At 41.2% G+C, this 20,474-nt stretch overlaps 1 protein-coding gene across 3 annotated transcripts in view; it reads left to right on the top strand.

Moving 5' to 3' along the window:
* The first annotated feature begins 4,871 nt into the window (after nucleotides 1-4,871).
* LOC127576198 (ETS-related transcription factor Elf-1-like) overlaps nucleotides 4,872-20,474 on the top strand; it is a 109,472-nt gene continuing 93,869 nt past the window's right edge. Inside the window, exons 1-2 of one of the 3 annotated variants that reach the window (XM_052026609.1) lie at nucleotides 14,376-14,459; nucleotides 16,046-16,160. The gene's annotated coding sequence lies outside the window, so the exon portion shown is untranslated. Of the gene's footprint in view, nucleotides 4,976-14,375; nucleotides 14,460-16,045; nucleotides 16,161-20,474 lie in introns of those variants that run through there. The other 2 variants (XM_052026608.1, XM_052026611.1) reach the window with 2 other exon arrangements.

Here is a 20,474-nt window from a genome sequence, read left to right as displayed (position 1 = left end):
GTATGTGTCACTGGGTGCAATGCCATCAGCAAAAGTGAATGGAGCATAATGTGGTGGCAGGCATAATTGGAGAATCCATAACATTGGGTGTGTGCTGTTCCACTTCTGCTCAGCTGGGACAACTTGAAGTGACCATTAAAAGGAGAATGCCAGGGTATTTGCAGAAATTATCCAAGTATTGTTCAATCATGCACACTTTTCATAATGCCATTGTAGGCAGTGGAGTCCAGCACAAACATTTGTGGACTGATGTTACAGACCAATGTGAGTATGTTGGATTTCTTGATGATTACCTTGTAAAGATTACCTTTTGCGTTGTGCAGTGACACATGAGCTACATCTTCCTGGTCATCGCTTTAAATGAATGTAATGTCTTCATCACATGCCACCTGCTTTACAGCCACCGAAAGGTCATTCATTTCCCCCTTTCAGGTTAAAAGAGCCCTGCAAAAAAACATGTCAGTGAGAACCAAAGATGGATCAATACAGATTATGAAGTTAATGTATTGTGGGCAAGAGACTCTGGGGACAGGTCCACTCAGAGAATGGTTTCTCCTGTAGGTTTTCACTCACATTCCTGCCTGCCTGGTTAACACCCAGGAAATTATGTATTCCAGCCTCTTTAAATAAGGTTCATAAATAGGTTGTCCATGAGATTTTTGGATGTCACTGATCTATACCATGCTAAAGTCTGATAGAGAGGTAGAATTAATCTCCTGGGCTACTGAGAGGGACAAGGAGAAAGGAGAGTGGAACATGTAAACTTCTCTCATGCGTTGGCATACTTCATTCATTGTTTCCTCCAACTGCAGCACCAGTACCACATGCGACCAGCACCAACATGCTGGCTGGTCTCTTGCTAGCCCAGTCTATCCCTACACTTCTGGAGGTCAGCAGTCTATGACAGGGCCTTAGTGGGCACCAACACACAAGATTTCATCACTCTTAATCTCCTCAGAATTTGAACCAAGAGAATGAGCAGAGTCCAATGGTGAAGGAATGGTTTTCTGGAATTACCCGGCACTTATTGCAAAACAACCTTTTCTCAGATGATTTCACAGGCCCATTCTTTTGAACGGAGATATTATAGATGTGAGGTAGAAAAATGCAAACAGTTAGTTACTTCAGAAATAATTGTGTTTGCTGTGATATTTTTATTTCCTTAAGCACTATATGTTTTCGATGATTGATTTTTAAAATTTTAAATCATTTTGAAACATTTTTATTTCATTTAAGATAAAATAAGACATTTATTTATTAGTCATATGTACATTGAGACACACAGTGAAAAGCGTCTTTTTGCATTACTAAGAATGTGCTGGGTCAGCCCGCAAGTGTCGCCACTCTTCCGGTGCCAACATAGCATGTCCACAGCTCCTAACCCCAATGTCGTTGGAATGTGGGAGGAAACCAGAGCACCAGGAGGAAACCCACGCAGACACACAGAGAGAATGTTCAAACTCATTACAGACAGTGGCGGGAATTGGACCCGGGTCACTGGCGCTGTAATAGTGTTACGCTAACTGCTTTTTAAATGTCTCCAGATATCGGGAACATACAGAGCATTCAAAATCTTTGACAGCTTTATCCACCATCAAAACTGGGGACTTGGTTTTGGAGTCAGTGAAATTTCATCAGAGGTTTTATGGGTGGGAGTTGTTCTGTCCCATCAATTACATCATTCCAGGATCTGGCACGGTGCAAGGTCACTTTGTTCATCTCCAGTATAGTGAACAACATGATTATTTTTCCAGATGTAGACAAGATAAATGCACAATATTGAAGTAGTTCAGCAACAAATGCAGGAGGTGGGCCCTCCTTAACAACATCCAGGCTATTTTTTTCCCCAATTCCGTCCAACTTTCTGTGAACAGGTCATCTACTTACTTCCCACTAGGGGGCTCAATAAGACCAATCTCATTTTGCAGGCAGTTCTGAAAAACAAGCCCGGAACACAGAGTGGAAACATTTCCACACGTCTTACTCTTCCTATACAGATTGTGTTTTCTACCTGACCTAGAGATAAGTAGACTTGAGGGGCTCCTCTACAAAATACACTGATCAAATATGACAAAAAAGGAGCCTTAAGCACAATAACTCATGTATTTACAACTGATGATTTGCTTTTCCATATTATCTCCTGCTGTAGTATTTAACCTGAACACTTACCTTCTCAGGTTAACTGCTGTCTGTCAGGGCACTTGTAATAGGATAACATAAATTATTGAATTTAGGTAACAGATAATTGTGTGGGTTTTGCCTGCTTTCTTTTCATGACAAAAGTTACCCACCAGAGCAAGAGGAGAGTCAAATGAAGGTAGATTAAGATATTTATTAAGATATTTATTTATTAGTCACATGTACATTGAAACACACAGTGAAATACGTCTTCTTGCATTGCTAAGAATGTGCTGGGGGCAGGCCGCAAGTGTCGCCACTCTTCCAGTGCCAACATAGCATGCCCACTGCTCCTAACCTGTACGTCTTTGGAATGTGGGAGGAAACCGGAGCACCCAGAGGAAACCCACGCAGACACGGGGAGAACGTACAAACTCCTTACAGGCAGTAGCGGTTATTGAACCTGGGTCGATGGCGCTGTAATAGCATTATGCTAACTGCTATGCTACGATGCCACCCATAAGTCAGATCACCAGAATGCCACGGCAGTTTTAATGAGATGAAGGTTGGGAAAGCTTTTAGCAACAGAACCTCCTGTACCTTCCACAAGAATTTACAACTGGGAGGTATGGAAACAATACAAATCCTAATCCTGGATTTGCCCCTGAGTTTCATGAGTGCAACAAGTTGACAGGGTTTCTTTTGTGGTTAAATATTTCAGCGCAAGGCTCTTAGGCTGGCTTTAGCACTCCTTTGCCAACAATGCTTGTCAAATTTGTCAAATAATCTCCAATTAAATGCTAGGTACAAGTTGTCAGTGTTCATCCTACTCCTTAACAGCAAGGGAACAGCCATCTAACGGCACTCTGCAGCTCTTTGGGTGCGAATAGCCATTGAGGTGGTGGACAGCACACCGTGAATCCCACTTCGAATAGGATGGGAGATACCCCAGCCAGCATCATTGAGTACTGCACCAAACAAGAGGAAAGCGCTCAGCAGTAGAATGCTGACAGGCAAACATGAGAGAGATGAAGGTGGGAGCAATGACATTGGAAGATCCTGGGTTTGCCTGCCCTGTATTGCTGCAGGAGCATCATCTTCCATTCTTGGTGGTGTCCAGTTGTAGTCAGGAAATTGGCATGTTCAAAAGTGAACAACCAGATCAGTACTGCAACCACTATCAGCGCTTCAGTTCCTGCACAGGCCAACTGTTTCACTTGGGGTGTGTGTGTGTGTGTGTGTGTGTGTGTGTGTGTGTGTGTGTGTGTGTGTGTGTGTGTGTGTGTGTGTGTGTGTGTGTGTGTGTGTGTGTGTGTGTGTGTGTGTGTGTGAGAACCAAAGAACAAAAGATTAGGCAAAAGAATCAGATGGATGATGTGTAGAGGGATTTTTTTTATCAGTGGATCAGGATCTGGACTGTACTGCTTGAGTAGATGGTGGAAACAAATTCAATTTTAATTGTTAAAAGGTAAATGTTACAACTGAATCTGCTCCAGATGCAGGTAAACAAAGATGTTCAGGAACAAATTCAGGGCCACCTTGCAGAATACCAAGCCCAATATCAAGATCACTTCAAATTCTCTTGACTCTCAAGGCAGGTGTGAAGGTTTCCTCTAAAATTCATCCCTGTTTTCCCAAAAGCCCAGCCTATGGAAACAAAACAGAATCTGTATGCAAATAACTTTAGCTGAATGAGATAAGCCTCCAGCTGTTCACATCTGCTGACATGGGCAGTGGTCCCTGGTCTACTTTTGCCCCAGATCACAGAAATGACATTATGGTATCTGTCATTGAGTTAAATCTAATGAACAACAGTGGTTTTGAAATTATGTTTAACTAACCAATAATATTTACACTTATTTACAATAAGTGCCAGCTACAGCTCAGAGAAAGTCCTTTTGTCTCGAAAAAAGTTGTGACTTCATACAAAGGTGTAAGCATGCAAGTTCACGCTGACACTGAAATGAAGTACTGAGGGAGTGCTGTACTGTCAGAGGTGCCGTCTTTCAGAAGAGACCTTAAACCCATCTCCAGGGTAAACATGAAACATCTCACAGCACACTATGTTGAAGAGGAGGAGTTGGCTTTCACCTCTGTCCTGGCCCACATTTACCCCTCATTCAAATTACTAAAGAACGGATGACCTTATTCATTTTATTATTGCTGTTCTGGGATCTTGCTGTGTGTTATGACTCCTACATTAAAACAGCAAAACATTTCCAAAAGTACTTCATTGTATGAAAATCACTTCAGGACTTCCGTAGGTCGTGAAAAGCAGTCTATACTCAAGTTCTTTCTTTCTTCTGATGGTCATTGCAGGAAATCCTGCCTTTTTTTGTTTTGTGTTTTTGTATATATCCTTAACAAAGGTTTCCACATTACAAAGTTCGTGCAAAGGAAGCTGGAGGTTACAGATGTCTGTAGCAGTGGTTACTTCACAGCGCAAGAAGGCAGTGGAATTTCAGTGAGTAGTTTATTTTATTCATCTATTGATTATTCTTAGTGAAGTGCCATATTCTCCCAAATATATGCATATCAGTAGCATGCCAGTGACAGTAACTTCTTCCTTCCTGCCATGTTTTCTTATTTTATTATTTGACCTCTTTCTGTTTTGTCCTCTGTTTGCAGTTCAACAATACCAGTTGCTCACCTACATAATTTGCATGTGTGTAACCTGATGCAGTCATTGGCCTACAGCATATGGGTGTGACACTCCCAGCAACACTCTGGTACATATTATGAATCATAATCAGCAGAACTTCCCCAATCTTCAGTAGCCATATTTTACTGCAAGAAAACTCAACTATTCCCTTGGATTTTTTTGAATTACAGTCTAGAAGATAATATAGACAATAAAGTAAGTAATGTTACTTTTAAATTATCAGATTTAAAAGTGGTGTAACTGGTGATTGTAACTTTTCACCTGTTGGTGAGACTGGTCAAAGGAGGTAGGTTAAAGCAGCACCTTGATTCGTAATATACAGTCTTGGGTCACATGTTTTTCTGCACTTATCATTTACAGAGATGCATGGTATTTAATGCGAGTCTCAGATTTGATGTTGCTTGCAGGATTTCATCTGTTTTGATAGACAACATATAAGCTGTAAAGTGAAGTGACAAATGACAGTAAAGCCTGTCTCTGGTGCAAGCAAACAGTCCTCGGGATAAATAAAGATATTCATTCACTAGGCCCACTCAATTACACAACTAGCAAGATCAATAGAGAATTAATTAGTATTGCAGCATACATATTGAAGCTTTCAGATGCATGCCGAGAAATCTCTTATGTTTCAAAAGTTTGTGGGAGAGATTAGACTTGAAAGTAAAGGGGGTGGCAGTAAAAGAATTGCTGAATTATTTTAATGTTAATCGCTCCGAGTGAGACAGGAGTTCATCTCAGCAGTTTAAGTCACATTCAGATGTCTCTAGTTTAGGAAGGAGATTTAATTCCTATTTGTGCTCCTTCCTTAGTTCTTTTCAATTATCCGTACAACGTGGATCTGACCTTATGGCCTTATTGAGTAGGTGCCTTTGTACTATCGTTTCTCTAACACAATGTTGTACATTCTTCTTTTACTGGATTTTTAAAGATTATGAAATAGATTTTAAAAACAGCACAATATTCAGTGTGCACAGATCCTCGCTCAGAAATAAGATCCACTTTGTGTGAATGGAATTGTTTATTCAGAGCCTCTGTTCCGGGAGCAAAGTGCAGTCGCCTGATCAACCAGGCCTCCATCTCCATCTGGATAAAAACAGGAATCGGCCACTCAGTCCCACAAACCTAACGCACCTGTAAATTATATCACAGCTGTACAGAAGTTCACAGGTGGAAATGTCAAATACGAGAGGGTATAGCTTTAAGGTGAGAGGGGAGATTTAAGTAGCAAGTTTTTTTACACAAAGGGTGGTAGGTGCCTGGAATTCACTGCCTGGGGAAGTGGTGAAAGCAGACACGATAGCAACGTTTAAGAGGCATTTAGACAGGCACATGAACAGGCTGGCAATGGAGGAATACAGACCGTGTGCAGGCAGATGGGATTAGTTTTGATTGGCATCATGGTCAGCACAGACGTCTTGGGCTGAAGGGCCTGTTCCTGTGCTGTACTGTTCTATGTTTTATGAACTGTATCTTAACCATCTGCCCAACTTGTTTCTGTACCCTTGTATACAAAAATAATACCGGTGTGTTTTTCCATTTTGAAATGAGTTAAGTTCATAAGTATGTCAAAGTGACAAAGTTCCACATTTCCATCACCATTTGTGTGACAAAGCACTGACTAATGTTACTCTGGAAGAGGCTCCTTGGTCTGGACTCTTCCACCAGAGGAAATAGTCTTGCTCTATTTACCCTATTAATTCCTTAAATCACCTCTATTAGCTTCTTAATCAGAGGGAATACAAGCCTTCCTTTTGTTGTCAGTCCTTATAACTTCTAGAATTGGGTTTTATTATGATTGGATGTTACAAAATCAACATCTTATCAGGTGTGAGATTACTGATACAATGACTTTCTAACAATGTTTCATGTTTTCATTATTTTCCCCTGCTAAACCACCCTTAAAGTTGATAACAGTGCTCCAGTATCAGTTCTTCGCTCCTCCAATTATACTGCACTTACCAGTCCTCTGCTTTTAACTCCATTAGGAAAACACTCCGTATTGCTTACTTTTTTTACCCATTTGCCCGCCATCCAGGACATACTGAGACAAAATTTCCTCCAATTAAACAGTGGGAAAAGCAGAATTTCTTCTGAAAAGAAATTTTTAGACAGCAGGGGAATCAGGGAATATCTGGATTGTGAGGAAGACCCAGGATAATAATGACCTGAGGGACTGTACCACCGACTGCTCCTTTGGTTCTTGTTTTTTCAAAGAGCCAGCAGAGGGATGACTGGCCTCCGTCTACACTGTAAAACAAATTACAGACTGATGATGGAGCACTGCTCAATGTGTTGACATGCAGCACCAGCAAAAGAGCTTGAACATTGATAAATGGCAAGATTTTCAAATCTTATTAGCCTATTATGTTTTATATGTCTCATCAGAATCAGTAGGTTTTAAAGTATAATACAGTCAAACTCTAATAATTCAATACTGATTATTTGGAAATCCCAGTGGTTCAGTATCTGGCTCACTTAGGGCCCCGGTTCCTTAAAATTCACTAGGGCATCAGTTCCCATGGTCCTTGAAACTCACTGGAGCCCCCTTCCTGAACTGCCTTGAAGCTCCCTGGAAAATTTAATAAATGACAGCATGACATCAAAAAAAGTGAATTAAAACTGTGTAATAGGAATAACAGGTCCCGCACCACAAAAGTCCTGAGGAGCTGAATTAATGGAGTTTAATTGTATTTCTTAATATTGTTTAGGTATTTCTTTAATTTGACTATTGTTTTCTTAAATATTTGAATGAATATTGATAATTGGTAATTAGTAATTGGTTTCTTATTGTCACATGTTTCTTATTGTCTTATTGTTGAAAAGTTTTGTTTGCATGCCACCCAGAAGGATCATTCCATACATAAGTACATCAAGGAAGTACAAAAGCAAACCAGTAACAGAATGCAGAATGTAGTGTTACAGTTACAGAGTAAGTGCAGAGCAGGCAGATAATAAGGTGCAAGGGCCACAATAAGGTAGATTCAGATATCAAGAGTTCATCTTTATAGTACAAGAGGTCTGTTCAAGGATCTTATAGCAGTGGGATAGAAGCAGTCCTTGAGCCTGGTTGTGTGTGTTTTCAAGTTTTTGTACTTTCTGCCTGACATAAGGGGGTAGAATAGAGAATGACCGGGGTGGGAGGGGTCTTTGATTATGTTGGTTGTTTTCTAGAGGCAGCGGAAGGTGCAGACAGAGTCAATGGAGGGGAGTCAATTGTGCCTACCTTCTAACCACACCTAAGACTATCTAACCCCTTCCTCTCACATATCCCTCTATTTTAAATTCCTCCATATGCTTATCTAACAATCTCTTGAACTTGACCAACGTATCAGCCTCCACCACCACCCCAGACAACGCATTCAATGCAACAACCACTCTCTGGGTGATAGACTGGGTTGCATTCACAACTCTGCAATTTCTTGCAGTCTTGGACAGAACAGTTGCCGTACCAAGCTGTCATACCAAGGATAGGATGCTTTCCGTAGTGCATCTGTAAAAATTGGTGAGGGTCATTGGGGACATGTCGAATTTCCTTAGCCTTCTGAGGAAGTAGAGGTGCTGGTGTGTTTTCTTGGCCATAGCATCTATGTGGCTGGACCAGGATAAATGGCTGGGATATTTACATCTAGGGACTTGAAGCTCTCAATCTTCTCCACCTCAGCACTATTGACACAGGGGCGTGTTCTCCATCCCGCTTCCTGAAGTCAATGACTGGCTCTTTTGTTTTGCTGACATTGAGGGAGATGTTGTTTTCTTGACACAAGTGGTGGCAGCTGAGCAAGAGGACAGTTGGTGTTCATCACTCTGCATACAACAGTAGGTATCACTGAGGTGGGTTGTGTATGTAGTGACTCATTGGGCAGGAGTGACACACAGCTAGGGCAGTGGCAAAGGGTAGCCCAAGTTCCAGATTCTTGGAGATGAGGTCATAAAAGACCAGCAAATGGTGGAAGTGTCTGTCGGCAAGCATTTTGGGTCCAGTGACCATAATTTTATTAGTTTTAAAATGGTTATGGAGAAGGATACGGTCGGTTCACAAGTTAAGGTCCTGAAATAGGGCAGAGCAAATTTTGGAGCCATTAGGCGGGATCTTGCAGTTGTTGATTGGGCAAGTTTGTTTGCAGGGAAAGGAGTGTCTGCCAGGTGGGAGGTCTTTAAGTGTGATTATAAGAATTCAGAACCTACATATTCCTGTTAGGATGAAGGGCAAGGCTGACATGTTTACGAAACCCTGGTTGACAAAAAATATTGAGGATCTGCTGAGAAAAAGAGGGAGGCATACGCTGCGCATTAGCAAGTGAGAACTAGTGAATTTCTTGATGACGACAAGAAGTGTAGGAGTGCACTTAAGAGAGAAGTTATGAGGGCAAGAAGAGGATATGAGAAGGATCTGGCAGGCAAGGTGAAGCAAAATCCCAAGAAATTCTTTGGGTATATTAAGAGTAGAAGGGTGGCTAGGGAGAGAAAAGATCCCCTTAAAAAAAGAAATGGGTGAGGTTTTTAATGAATATTTCTCTTCAGTTTTTACTGTGGAGAAAACAATGGAAGTTAAGGAAATGGGGGAAATGAGTGGTGATGTCTTGGACCACATATGAATTAGCAGGGAGGAGGTATTGGAGGCCTTGAAGTGCAATGAGGTGGATAAATCCCCAGTGCCTAACCTGGTGCATTCTTGGACCTTGTGGGAAGCTGAAGAAGAAACTGAAGAGGGCCTTGCAGAGATTTTTGCTTCATCTCTGGCCCAGGTGAGGTTCCAGAGGACTGGAGAGTGGCTAATGTGGTACCATTGTTTAAAAAGGGTAGCAAAAACAAGGCAGGAAACTACAGGCCAGTGAGTCTGACATCAGTGATGGGTAAATTGCTGGAGGCGATTCTGAGGGACAGGATCTACCAACAGTCAGCACGGCTTTGTGCATGGGAAGTCACGTCTGACAAATGTCTTGGAGTTCTTCAAGGAGGAAAACAAGAAGGTAGATGAGGGTAGGGCAGTGGATGTTGTCTTTATGAACTTTAGCAAGGCCTTTGACAAGGTCCCACATGACAGGCTAGTCTGGAAGATTGCATCGCATGGGATCCAGGGGGAGAGAGCAGATTTGCTTTATAGTTGGCTCAGTGGTAGGAAGCAGAGGGTGATGATCAAGGGTTGTTTCTCTGACTGGAGGCCTGTGTCTAGTGGTGTGCCATGGGGATTGGTGCTGGGACCTTTGTTGTTTGTAATTTGCACAAACAATTTGGATGTGAATGTACAAGGCATGGTTAGTAAGTTTGCAGATGATACTAAAATAGATGGTGTTGTGGATAGTGTAGAAGCTTATGAAAAATTACAGGGGGATCTTGATCAGCTAGACATGTTGGCTGAGGATTGGCAAATGGCCTTCACTCCAGATAAATGTGAAGTATTGCATATTAGGAGATCAAACCAGGGTAGGACTTATACAGTGAATGGTAGGGCCCCGGGGAGTGTTATGGAACAGAGGGACCTAGAAGTGCAAGTGCATAGTTCGCTGAAAGTGGCGTCACAAGTAGATAGGATGGTGAAGAAGGCATCTGGCACACTTGCCTTCATCAATCACGGCATTGAGTATAGGAGTTGGGAAGTTATGATGCAGTTATATGCAGTAAGATGTTGGTGAGGCCGCACTTGGAGTGTTGTGTAAAGTTTTGGTCACCCCCATTATAGAAAAGATGTTACTAAACTAGAAAGAGTGCAGAAAAGATTTACCAGGATGTTGCCTGGACTTGGGGGCCTGAGTCACAAGGGAAGGTTATGTAGACTAGCACTTTATTCCCTGGAACATAGGAGATTGAGGGGTGACCTAATGGAGGTATATAAGATCATAAGGGGCATGGACAGGGTGAAAGCACATGGTCTTTTTCCCAGGGAGGGGGTGCTAAAAACAAGGGGGCATAGGTTTGTGATCAGAGGCGAGAGATTTTAAACAGACATCAGCGGTAGCTTCTTCATGCAAAGGGTGGTGAATATTTGGAATGAGCTGTCAGAAATAATGGTTGAGGTGGGCACATTAACAATGTTTAAAGGCCATCTAGATAAGTACATGGATAGGAGGGGTGTGGAGGGCTATGGGCCAAATGCGGGCAGAAGGGACAAGATCGCAGGGCAAAACAGTTGGCATGCACAACTTGGACCGAAGGGCCTGTTTCCATGCTGTATGACTCTATGACTCATAAAGGGATCGCTGAATCATAAGGAAAGCACACTAGCGTTTACTTTCTTAGGAAGTTCAGGAGGTTCGGCTTGTCACCAAACACTCTTACAAACTTCTGTCGATGTACAGTTGAAAATATCCTGACTGGCTGCATCATAGTCTGGTACGGCAATTCAAATGTGCAGGAACGTAAGAAGCTACAGAGGGTAGTGGATTCTGCCCAATACATCAGAGGCACATCCCTCCCCACCATCAGTAGGATCTACAGAAGGCGCTGCCTCAAAAAGGCAATATCCATCATCAAAGATCCCCACCATCCAGGCAGCTACCATTGAGCAGGAGGTACAGAAACCTGAAGTCCCACACCACCAGGTTCAAGAACAGTTACTTCCCTTCAAACATTCAGTTCTTGAACCAACCAGCAAAACCCTAATCACCACTACAGTTTAGCAACACTATGACCATACTTTTCACTTTGCACTAAAATGAACTTTTTTGTTGTAATTGTGTTTTTTTTCTTGTAAAAATTGTGTATAATTTATTTTTAATTTGTTTGTCTTGTGAATGCTGCTTATCTGGTGCTATGTGCCTGTGAAGCTGCTGCGAGAAAGTTTTTCATTGCACCTGTACATACATGTACTTGTGCATATGACAATAAACTCAACTTTGACTTTGAGTTCCATTCCCGGATCCCTGGCTTTACCGTAGCCGAGACATCCCCCCTCTCCTACTCTCCCTGCAGCTTAACAAGCTTTATTTGTCTCCTTCCCAGTTCTGCCAAAGGGTCTTTGACCTGAAAACTTAACTCTGATTCTCTTCCCACAGGTGCGGCCTAACCTGTCAAGTGTTTCCAGAGTATTCTGTTTTTATTTTAGATTTCCAAGTTCATTTCAAGGTTTTCTGGTCAGTGAGTGAATAGAAGCAGTTAGAGAGTGAGAACATTGACAAAATAACATGGACAAAACAATGTGGGAATTGCCAAATGCAAATCAAAAAGACAAGCAATACAGGTCAGGCTAGGCTGCTCCATGCCCAGATGGCTGTTCTTCAAGCTTGTGTTAAGCCTCATTGTAACAGTACAGAAGGCCACAGGCCCGATAGGTCAGAGTGAGAGTGGGATGGAGAATTGAAGTCACAGGGAAAGGGAAGCTGATGGCCATTTGGGATGTTACTGATTCTAGACAAAAACCTTATTATTTTGCTTCCCAGCTAATTGAGAAAACGAAAGTCAGTATTTACCACAGTGAGTCAACCTGTAGTCATTATCCTTGTGTTCTGTTGCAAGTGTCTTTATTGAATTAATAATTCTTCAAATGTAATGGGAGTTGCACTGTATTTTGACTCATAGCTTTTGGATGCTAGTTTAGGGACAGAGCAGTGTTTAACAGCATGCTAAATCCCAAAGTACGTTAAACAGATTTTGCCCATGTTTCTTTCAGTTCCATTTTATGCCTCACTCCTATTTGATGCCTCACAGAAAGGCTTTGTGGAGTTAAGAGGTGCATCACTCAGCACAGAATTCTGAGCTTCTGACCTGCTGTTATTGTCAAAGTATTTATGTGATTGGTTCTGTTCAGTAATGACCCCCAGCAATGTTGGTGGTCAGACGTGTGATCATGGTAATGACATTGAAAGAAGGTTATAATCTTCTTGAAGGTAATCATTGCTTGGCACATGAAAGGCAAAAATGTAACTTGCTGCTAACCTGCCCAAGCTTGAATGTCATCCAGGTTTTGCAACACATGGGTGTGAATTACTTAATTATCCAAGAAGTTGCAGAAGCCAAACACTGCACAATCTTTTGCCAACAACTTTACTTCTGACTTTAGAATGGAAGGAAAGCCATTGACAAAATAAACGAAGATGATTGGACCTAAAACAGTGTCCTGATGAATCCTGCGGCAACACCCTGGATGAGATAATTGCTCTCCAGTAATCACAATGACTTTCCCTTGTGCTCAGTTTGATGAGCTGGTTAAGGACCTTCTCCTTCCACTGACTTCGATGTTCCTGAGGTACCTGTGTGACGAAGTGAGTCAAATGTCAGGAATACTCTCACCTCATCTCTGGACCAAAGCCCTAATGAGGTCTACAGTCTATAAATTCAATTGCCTAGTACCGTTTCTCTCAGTGTTATACAATTGAAAGCTTACCAAAAGTGCTATAATGACTATTTCACAGTCATTCAAACTACTCTGGAAGTTCCAAGGCACTTCTTGGAGTGATTTTTTGGAGTGTGCCTGACATAATTTGCATTCCAGTTGTGCACAAGAATTGTAATTTCTCCAAAGAAAGATTGTTTTGCAGCCTTATGGGGAAGTTAGATCATGCTACCTATTATCACAACATGGCACCAACCCCCAGCTTTGTCCTAGCAGCCCTCCAGTTTCCCAAATCCCAGATGGTCCTGATTCCTAAACTCCACCCCAACCTACCAATAGATCTCCAGGCACAACAATTTAACAATGAACTCCTTCACTAACTGCTCTTCTCTCTGACTGGCCGATTTGCTAGGCTCTCACCATTGCCCATTCTAGCCACTTCCCTGATCACTGCCCTGATCCTTCCTGAGACTCATTCGCACCCTCCCATGCACCCCTCCCCCAGCTTCTCCTGGCATCAATTCTTCTTGCAACCCAGACAACGATTCTACCTGAAAAGCCTTCCCCTGGCCTTAATTCTCCTTGAAGCTTCTACTGCCCCATCCCACAACCACTCCAGTCACTCAGCTTGATCACTGAGCCAGCTTCAAAACCCAGTCATTGGTCCACAGCCAATTGCTCTCCACTCCACCAAACCCCAGATGCAACCTCAGTCCCAGGTGGCACAGTTATCTTTGCGGAAAGGTGCTATTGAAATTTGATGGGATCCCACAAACAAAATGTTCATTAGCACCAAACTGTAACAGTCACCTGGTGCACCAATTTGGAGGCACTTGAATTCTTAGGTCAGAATTTCATCAGGAAGTGTTAGTACCTCTCTAATTTTCTGGGCACTGGAAGAGATTCATCTGCAATTATATTTAAACAAATGACTTGACAAACAAAATTCAGGTCATCATGCAAGAAAACAAGAAGTGACAATGCTTATGAAGACATTGCCCTTTTAACAAAGGCGATCCAGAGCATTTTAACTTTGAATTAGATCCCCAGAAGGTGGGGGCAAGGGAGGGCAAGCATGCTAATATTAATTTTCATTTTGATAAATAATACCTTTGTCCAAAGAAGACTTTGTGAATTATCTTTATTCTGTTTGCCTACTCTTTGATCCTGTCATTACAAAAGGTTTATGCCAGCCTTTGCTGCTGACTGACTTTGTCCTGTGAGTTCAGTTCTGCTGCCTGCTCCACCTCAAACAGGATATTCAAATGCACAAGTGACCTTTGCACCAAGCGTCTGTCACCAATGTGCTACACAACACAAAAAAAACGTGAGTTATCATGGAGTTTGTGTTTGAAGGCTGCTCTGGCACCTCACTGAAAAGCTTCCAAGGTTCTAACAGGAGAGAATATTGTAAGTTTCATTTATCTAACCTGTAAAACGGGGATATTGGTGATCTACACGAGCGGCAGTGGTGTGTTAACCCTATAGTTGGTGCAAAGTATTACACTCAAAAGACTGCAGTTGTTTTTGCCTTCACTGGTATCACCGGGAAGAGGAGGAAGAGTACTGTGATAAATATGTAGGCCTCCAGGTTGCAGGCAATTTATTTTTTAGTGTAAATTACTTTATACAAAAGTTAATAACATATGGTAATGCATAATACAATAGGAAGTATCTGTTTCTCTACATTTCAACAGTAGTAACATTTAAACTACACTTTAAGTACTTTATCATGAAAAGCACTTTTACATTTCTTTCCTGTTTTTACAAAAAAAGAATTTCAAAGCCAGGTGGAAAGTGACAGCCCTTTGTCATTAAGGCAGCTGCTGAGCAACTGCAGCATCAGGGAGCCTAAATCCAATTGAAATCTAGGAGAATGATATCAACTGAGGATAGAGGTTGTAGCTGTCAGATATCCATCCTTTCTTTCTCAACCTTGAATTGTTATACTTCCAGATCAGCTTTCATTTATTTAATGTTTTTAACGTAGTAAAAATATTCCAAGATGCTACACAAGAGAATGGTCAGAAAACAAATTAACAACATTATAGTCAGACCAGGTGCCCAAAAGTAAGTAGGTTTTTGGAGTCATAGAGGAGATAGATGTGGAGAGGTTAAGGAAGGGAATTCTGGGAAACAGAGGGCACAGCTGTGGCAAAGCAATAAATATCTGCAAGAGTTCAGAATCAAAGGGAGTGCAGTCATCAGAGTATTGCAGCATTGTGAGAAATATAATTTTTCCAAGATGGGAGCTAGTGTAGAGCCAGCAAGCACTTGGGTGGTGGGCTAAAAAAAATGGTCTGACTAATAATGCATGAGGGATGTCATTCCTCTAAGTGGATCTCAGATTGGCTGAGTTCTGGCTGCATCAGTTGTCTGTGGACCATAATCCAGACTTGTTTCAAACATGGACAAAAAGTCTGGATTTCAAAGGTGAGTGGAGAGTGACTTCCTTGACATCAAGGCAGCATTTAACTGAATCTGGCATTAAGGAGCACAACATCCAAGCAGTTTGGGCACCGAGCAGCCCATACCTAAATCGTTATGCTCTATGCTGGCAACAGCAGCAGGAAATGTTGCAACACAGTGATTTTGATTCCGATCTTACTTGGGCTGCTGTCTTGATCAAGTTATTGACTTATTAATTATAATTAGATTAATATTGCTACTAAAATGCCAATCAAATGCTTGTGAAATTATGAGGCTAAGTACCTGATTGGTCTTCATCTCAAAGTGTTTCCCTGAGGATATGTTTAAAGATTCTTAATTTTCAGAATCAGAATCAGATTTATTATCACTGACTTATATGTCATGAAATTTGTTGTTTTGCAGCAGCAGTACAGTGCAAAGACATAAAATTACTATAAATTACAAAATAAATAAATAGAGTGAAAAAAAGAAATAATGAAGTATTGTTCATAGATTCATGGACCATTCAGAAATCTGATGGCAGAGGGGAAGAAGCTGTTGCTAAATCTTTGATTTTGGGTCTTCAGGCTCCTGTACCTCCTCCCCAATGGTAGCGAGAAAAGGGCACGTCCCAGGTGGTGAGGGTGCTTAGTGATGGATGCCACCTTCTTGAAGCACCACCTCTTGAAGATGTCCTTGATGGTAGGGAACGTTGTGACAGGGATGGAGCTGGCTGAATCTACAACCCTCACCCAGCGCTATTAAGAGGAATGGTGGATGAGTTAGCCTTGGTGTCCTGGCCAATATTTATTCCCTCATTTAATGTTACTACAGCAGGTTATCTTGTCATTTGTGGAAACTTATTTTTAAACTGACTCTCTTGTTTCCTACGTTACAATAGAAACTATATTTCAAAAGTATGTCATTGGTTGTGAAGTACTGTAGGATGTCCTGTGGTCATTAAAGGCACTGAAAATGCAATCTCTTTTTCTTTCTGATAAGCTTACTATTGCAAAAGCTCTGTAAATTGGAATCCTGCATTCCCACACTTTTTTGCATCATGAATGTACTGAGATTGACTCGCTTGGCATAGACTCATCCAATTTCCAACAGCCACTGGTTGCCCTGAGAGACAAGTTTTACACACTGAGGATGGTGTGTATATGGAACGAGCAGCCAGAGGACTTAGTAAAGGCAGGTTCAATTACAATGTTTAAAAGACACTTGGAAAGGTACATGGATAGGAAAGGTTTTGAGGAATATGGGCCAAATACAGGCAAATGAGATTAGCTCAGGAAGGCAATTTGGTCCACATTGATGAGTTGGGCCGAAGGGCCTGTTTCTGTGCTGAATAACTATGAATCTATCATTTTGACACTGTGTCATTTACTGTTTGTTCTTTTATGCCTGGGATTTAATATGCTCTTTTAAAATCCATTAGGGAAGGAGTGATCAATTCAAGTTTTCTGTGTTAAATGCTGGCGGTATTTTGATAGGATCCAGAGAACCTATTTTCCCCAGTGCGAAAGAAGCAGAAACAACATCTGAAAGCACTTGTATGCCGAGAGAGAACAGAAATCTGGGATTATATCCTTTAACAGACTGTGGATAATGATATATTATCAAGATAGAGTGAGAGAGACTTCTGCTGGGTAATGCTATCAACAAATATGAATCAAAAACAGGTATATGGAGGTGCAGATGAAAGATAATCTGATTAAATGGCAGAACCAATGGAGAATGTTCCTGTTTAAGAAAAGGAGTCGTGTTCTTTTTTATCCCTCATCATCTCAGAATTAAATAACTTTATAGTTGTGCTTTAACCGAAATAAAAAGTGGATTAGGGCTTCCTGAACAATGCAATAATATCATCCAATAATATTTAAAATACACATCCTTAGATTCTTATTTGAGGTGAATTGATTTAATGGAAGTTAAGGTGAACCAAAATCAGTGATCAGATTTCAGATATGAGCAATAGTAGTGAATGAATCTATGTACCACAAAGCAATATTATTCATTTCTAAGTATTAGATAACAGAATGGGTGGAGCATTGGCTGGTTGGCAGGAAGCAAAGGGTGGAAATAAAAGGATCTTGTTCTGGTTGGCTACCCGTTATTAGTGGTGTTCCGCAGGGGTCGGTGTCGGGGCCGCTTCTTTTTACCTTGTACATTAACGATTTGGATGATGGAGAAAATGGTTTTGTGGCTAAGTTTGCAGATGACACCAAGATAGGTGGAGGAGTATTGAGTAGACAGGAAGGTTGCAGAGAGACCTAGATAGTTTAGGAGAATGGGCAAGGAAATGGCAGATGAGATTCAATGTTGAGAAATGTGCAGTTGTACACTTTGGAAACAGAAATAAATGGGCAGATTATTATCTAGAAGGAGAGAAAATTCAAACTACAGAAGAACAAAGGGACTTAGGGGTACTCATGCAGGATACCTTAAAGGTTAACTACCAGGTCGGATCGCTGGTAAAGAAAGCAAATGCTATGTTGGCATTCATTTCGAGAGGTATAGTGTATAAAAGTGAGGAAGTATTGATGAGGCTCTACGGGGCACTAGTGAGGCCTCATTTGGAATACTGTGCGCAGTTTTGGGCCCCATATCTTAGGAAGGATGTGTTGATGTTGGAGAGGTTTCAGAGGAGATTTATGAGAATGATTCCCAGAATGAAAGGGCTTACGTATGATGAGCGTTTGTCGGCTCTTGGACTGTACTCACTGGAGTACAGAAGAATGAGAGGGGACCTCATAGAGACAGTTAAAATGTTGAAAGGACTGGACAGAGTAGATGTGGCTAGGCTGTTTCCCTTGGTGGGTGAGTTCAGGACCAGAGGGCACAATCTTAGAATTAGAGGGTACAGTTTCAAAACAGAGATGGGGAGAAATTTCTTTAGCCAGAGGGTGGTTAATTTGTGGAATTCCTTGCCAGGTACAGCAGTGGAGGCCAGATCATTGGGGGCATTTAAGGAAGAGATAGATAGATATCTAAATAGTTGGGGTATCAAGGGATATGGGGATAAGGCTGGAAATTGGGATTAGAATAGTTTTTGTTTTCTTTCTCCCCCCCATTTCTCATTTCGCATTTTTCCCTTTTCCTTGGAGCAGACTAGATGGGCCAAATGGCCTTCTTCTGCTCCCTTGTCTTGTAATCTTGTGATATTAGTAAAACTTTGATCCTTCAATGTGATGAGAAATGTTATCATTTACAGAATGCCTATACCTAGCATTTAATCCTCCTTTATGTTGCTAATAAAGGTGGTTTATGAATCACAGTTATACAAAATGTATTAGATTAATAACGGCAATGAAAAATGCATGAAAAGAAATAGGAATAACTTTCATTTATGCAAAGTGTTTTTAATTACCTAAAGTTATTCCAACTTATTTGGCAGCCAATGAAGTACTGTTGCAGTGTAGTCACTTCTGTGAAGTAAGAAGTGCAGCAGTAAATTTGTGCACAGTAAGCTCCCACAAATATTAATGAGTTAACAACCAAATATTTTGTCTTTAGTGATGTTGATTGAGGAATAAATACTGGCCAGAGCACCAAAGATAACTTCCTGCAAGTTTTCCAAATAATGCCATGGGAACTTTTACATCTACCTGGGAGGGCAGACAGGGCCTTATTCTAGTGCCTGAATGAAAAGATGGCATTGTAGCGATGGGCTACGCACTGAGCTAGGAATAACGACACGTAGTCGGTGGGTTGAACTCAAGACTGGTTTATTCGAATCTTGCCGCGCTGGCTTTTAAGCAGTTAAGTTCCCGTGCACGACGCGCGGCGATGACGTCAGACGTGCGCCAACTGAACCTCTTCCCACGCGTGGGCTTCCTCCCCTCGCTGTTGAAGAAGAAGGCCCAGCGCCATTTTGTGGCTGGCCTGTCTGCCGACACACGTGCCGACTTCGGAGCCGGTTCGCTTGCGTCGAAGGTGGGTCGCCATAGCATCAGCAAATGGATGGCACTCCACAGTACTGCAAGCATTGTGTCCATCTAGATGTGATAGACATATTAATAATGGAAAACGTATGTTTGATCCTCACTCATACTGTACCTCCCAAACAAATGGATTTATGCTAGGGCTTGGTTCCAAACTGACCAGAAATGACTATATTCTTGCCTTCGTAAAAGAAGTATTTTCAGCATATGTAAAATACCTCACTCTTCAATATATCAATCTATCATCTAATAGAAATAATGGATTTTATCTGTACTCCTCTGTTCATGAATTAGTACACACTGCCACATTCTTCAGAATAATTTGTCCTTTTTCAGTTGACTGGTATGTCACACAGCCATTACTGCTACCAGACATATTCACTGGAGCAGAGAGCATTTTTGGCACAATATTGGAACCTTTTCAATGGAAGAGTTTGTGTATTTCTACTACTTCCTTATAATTTTAACTCCTTATTGGAAAACAAAAGGATTAAATGTTGTTGCATTCTTTAACTGCATTTTAGCAGTGTTTTTATAACGGAAAACAGTTTTCACACACAAAAAGCTTTTCCATATGTCTCTTAGGTTCCAATACTTCTATACATTAGTTAAACTCAGTGGAGAAGTACTGAATCCACAGAAGATGTAATGTAGCCGAGTCATTGAGGTCCTTGGCTTTAATTGTATAGAACATACTGATCATTCAAATGCGTATAATGAGTGAAGGAGCAGCCTCTGTGACTTATTCACCAACTTTGTTGTTTCTAGTTGCCTTGGTTATAGTTCACAAGGAAGTCCAGAAGGAAAATAACGTTTCACAAATTGTTGAAAGGCACTTAAATCTCAAACTGACTTAAAATGGTTTTCAGCACCTGAGCATATCTCCACCTGTTGAAAGGGTACACATATATTCATAAGCAAAGGACTATTTGCTGAAGCTATAGTTGAATAAAGTTGTAAATTTATATTTTTGTACAGTTGTGCAAAGATGGTTAATATTAGGCAATATTTGCTGATAAAAATATTTTATTATCTATAAGTCTGCATGATCAAAAATCTACAATTTATT

The sequence above is a fragment of the Pristis pectinata genome, chromosome 11 (assembly GCF_009764475.1).
Source record: "Pristis pectinata isolate sPriPec2 chromosome 11, sPriPec2.1.pri, whole genome shotgun sequence".
Classification (NCBI taxonomy): Eukaryota; Metazoa; Chordata; class Chondrichthyes; order Rhinopristiformes; family Pristidae; genus Pristis; species Pristis pectinata.
The sequence above is the reverse complement of the archived record's forward strand: the minus strand, read 5'-3'. Positions and strand labels throughout refer to the sequence as shown.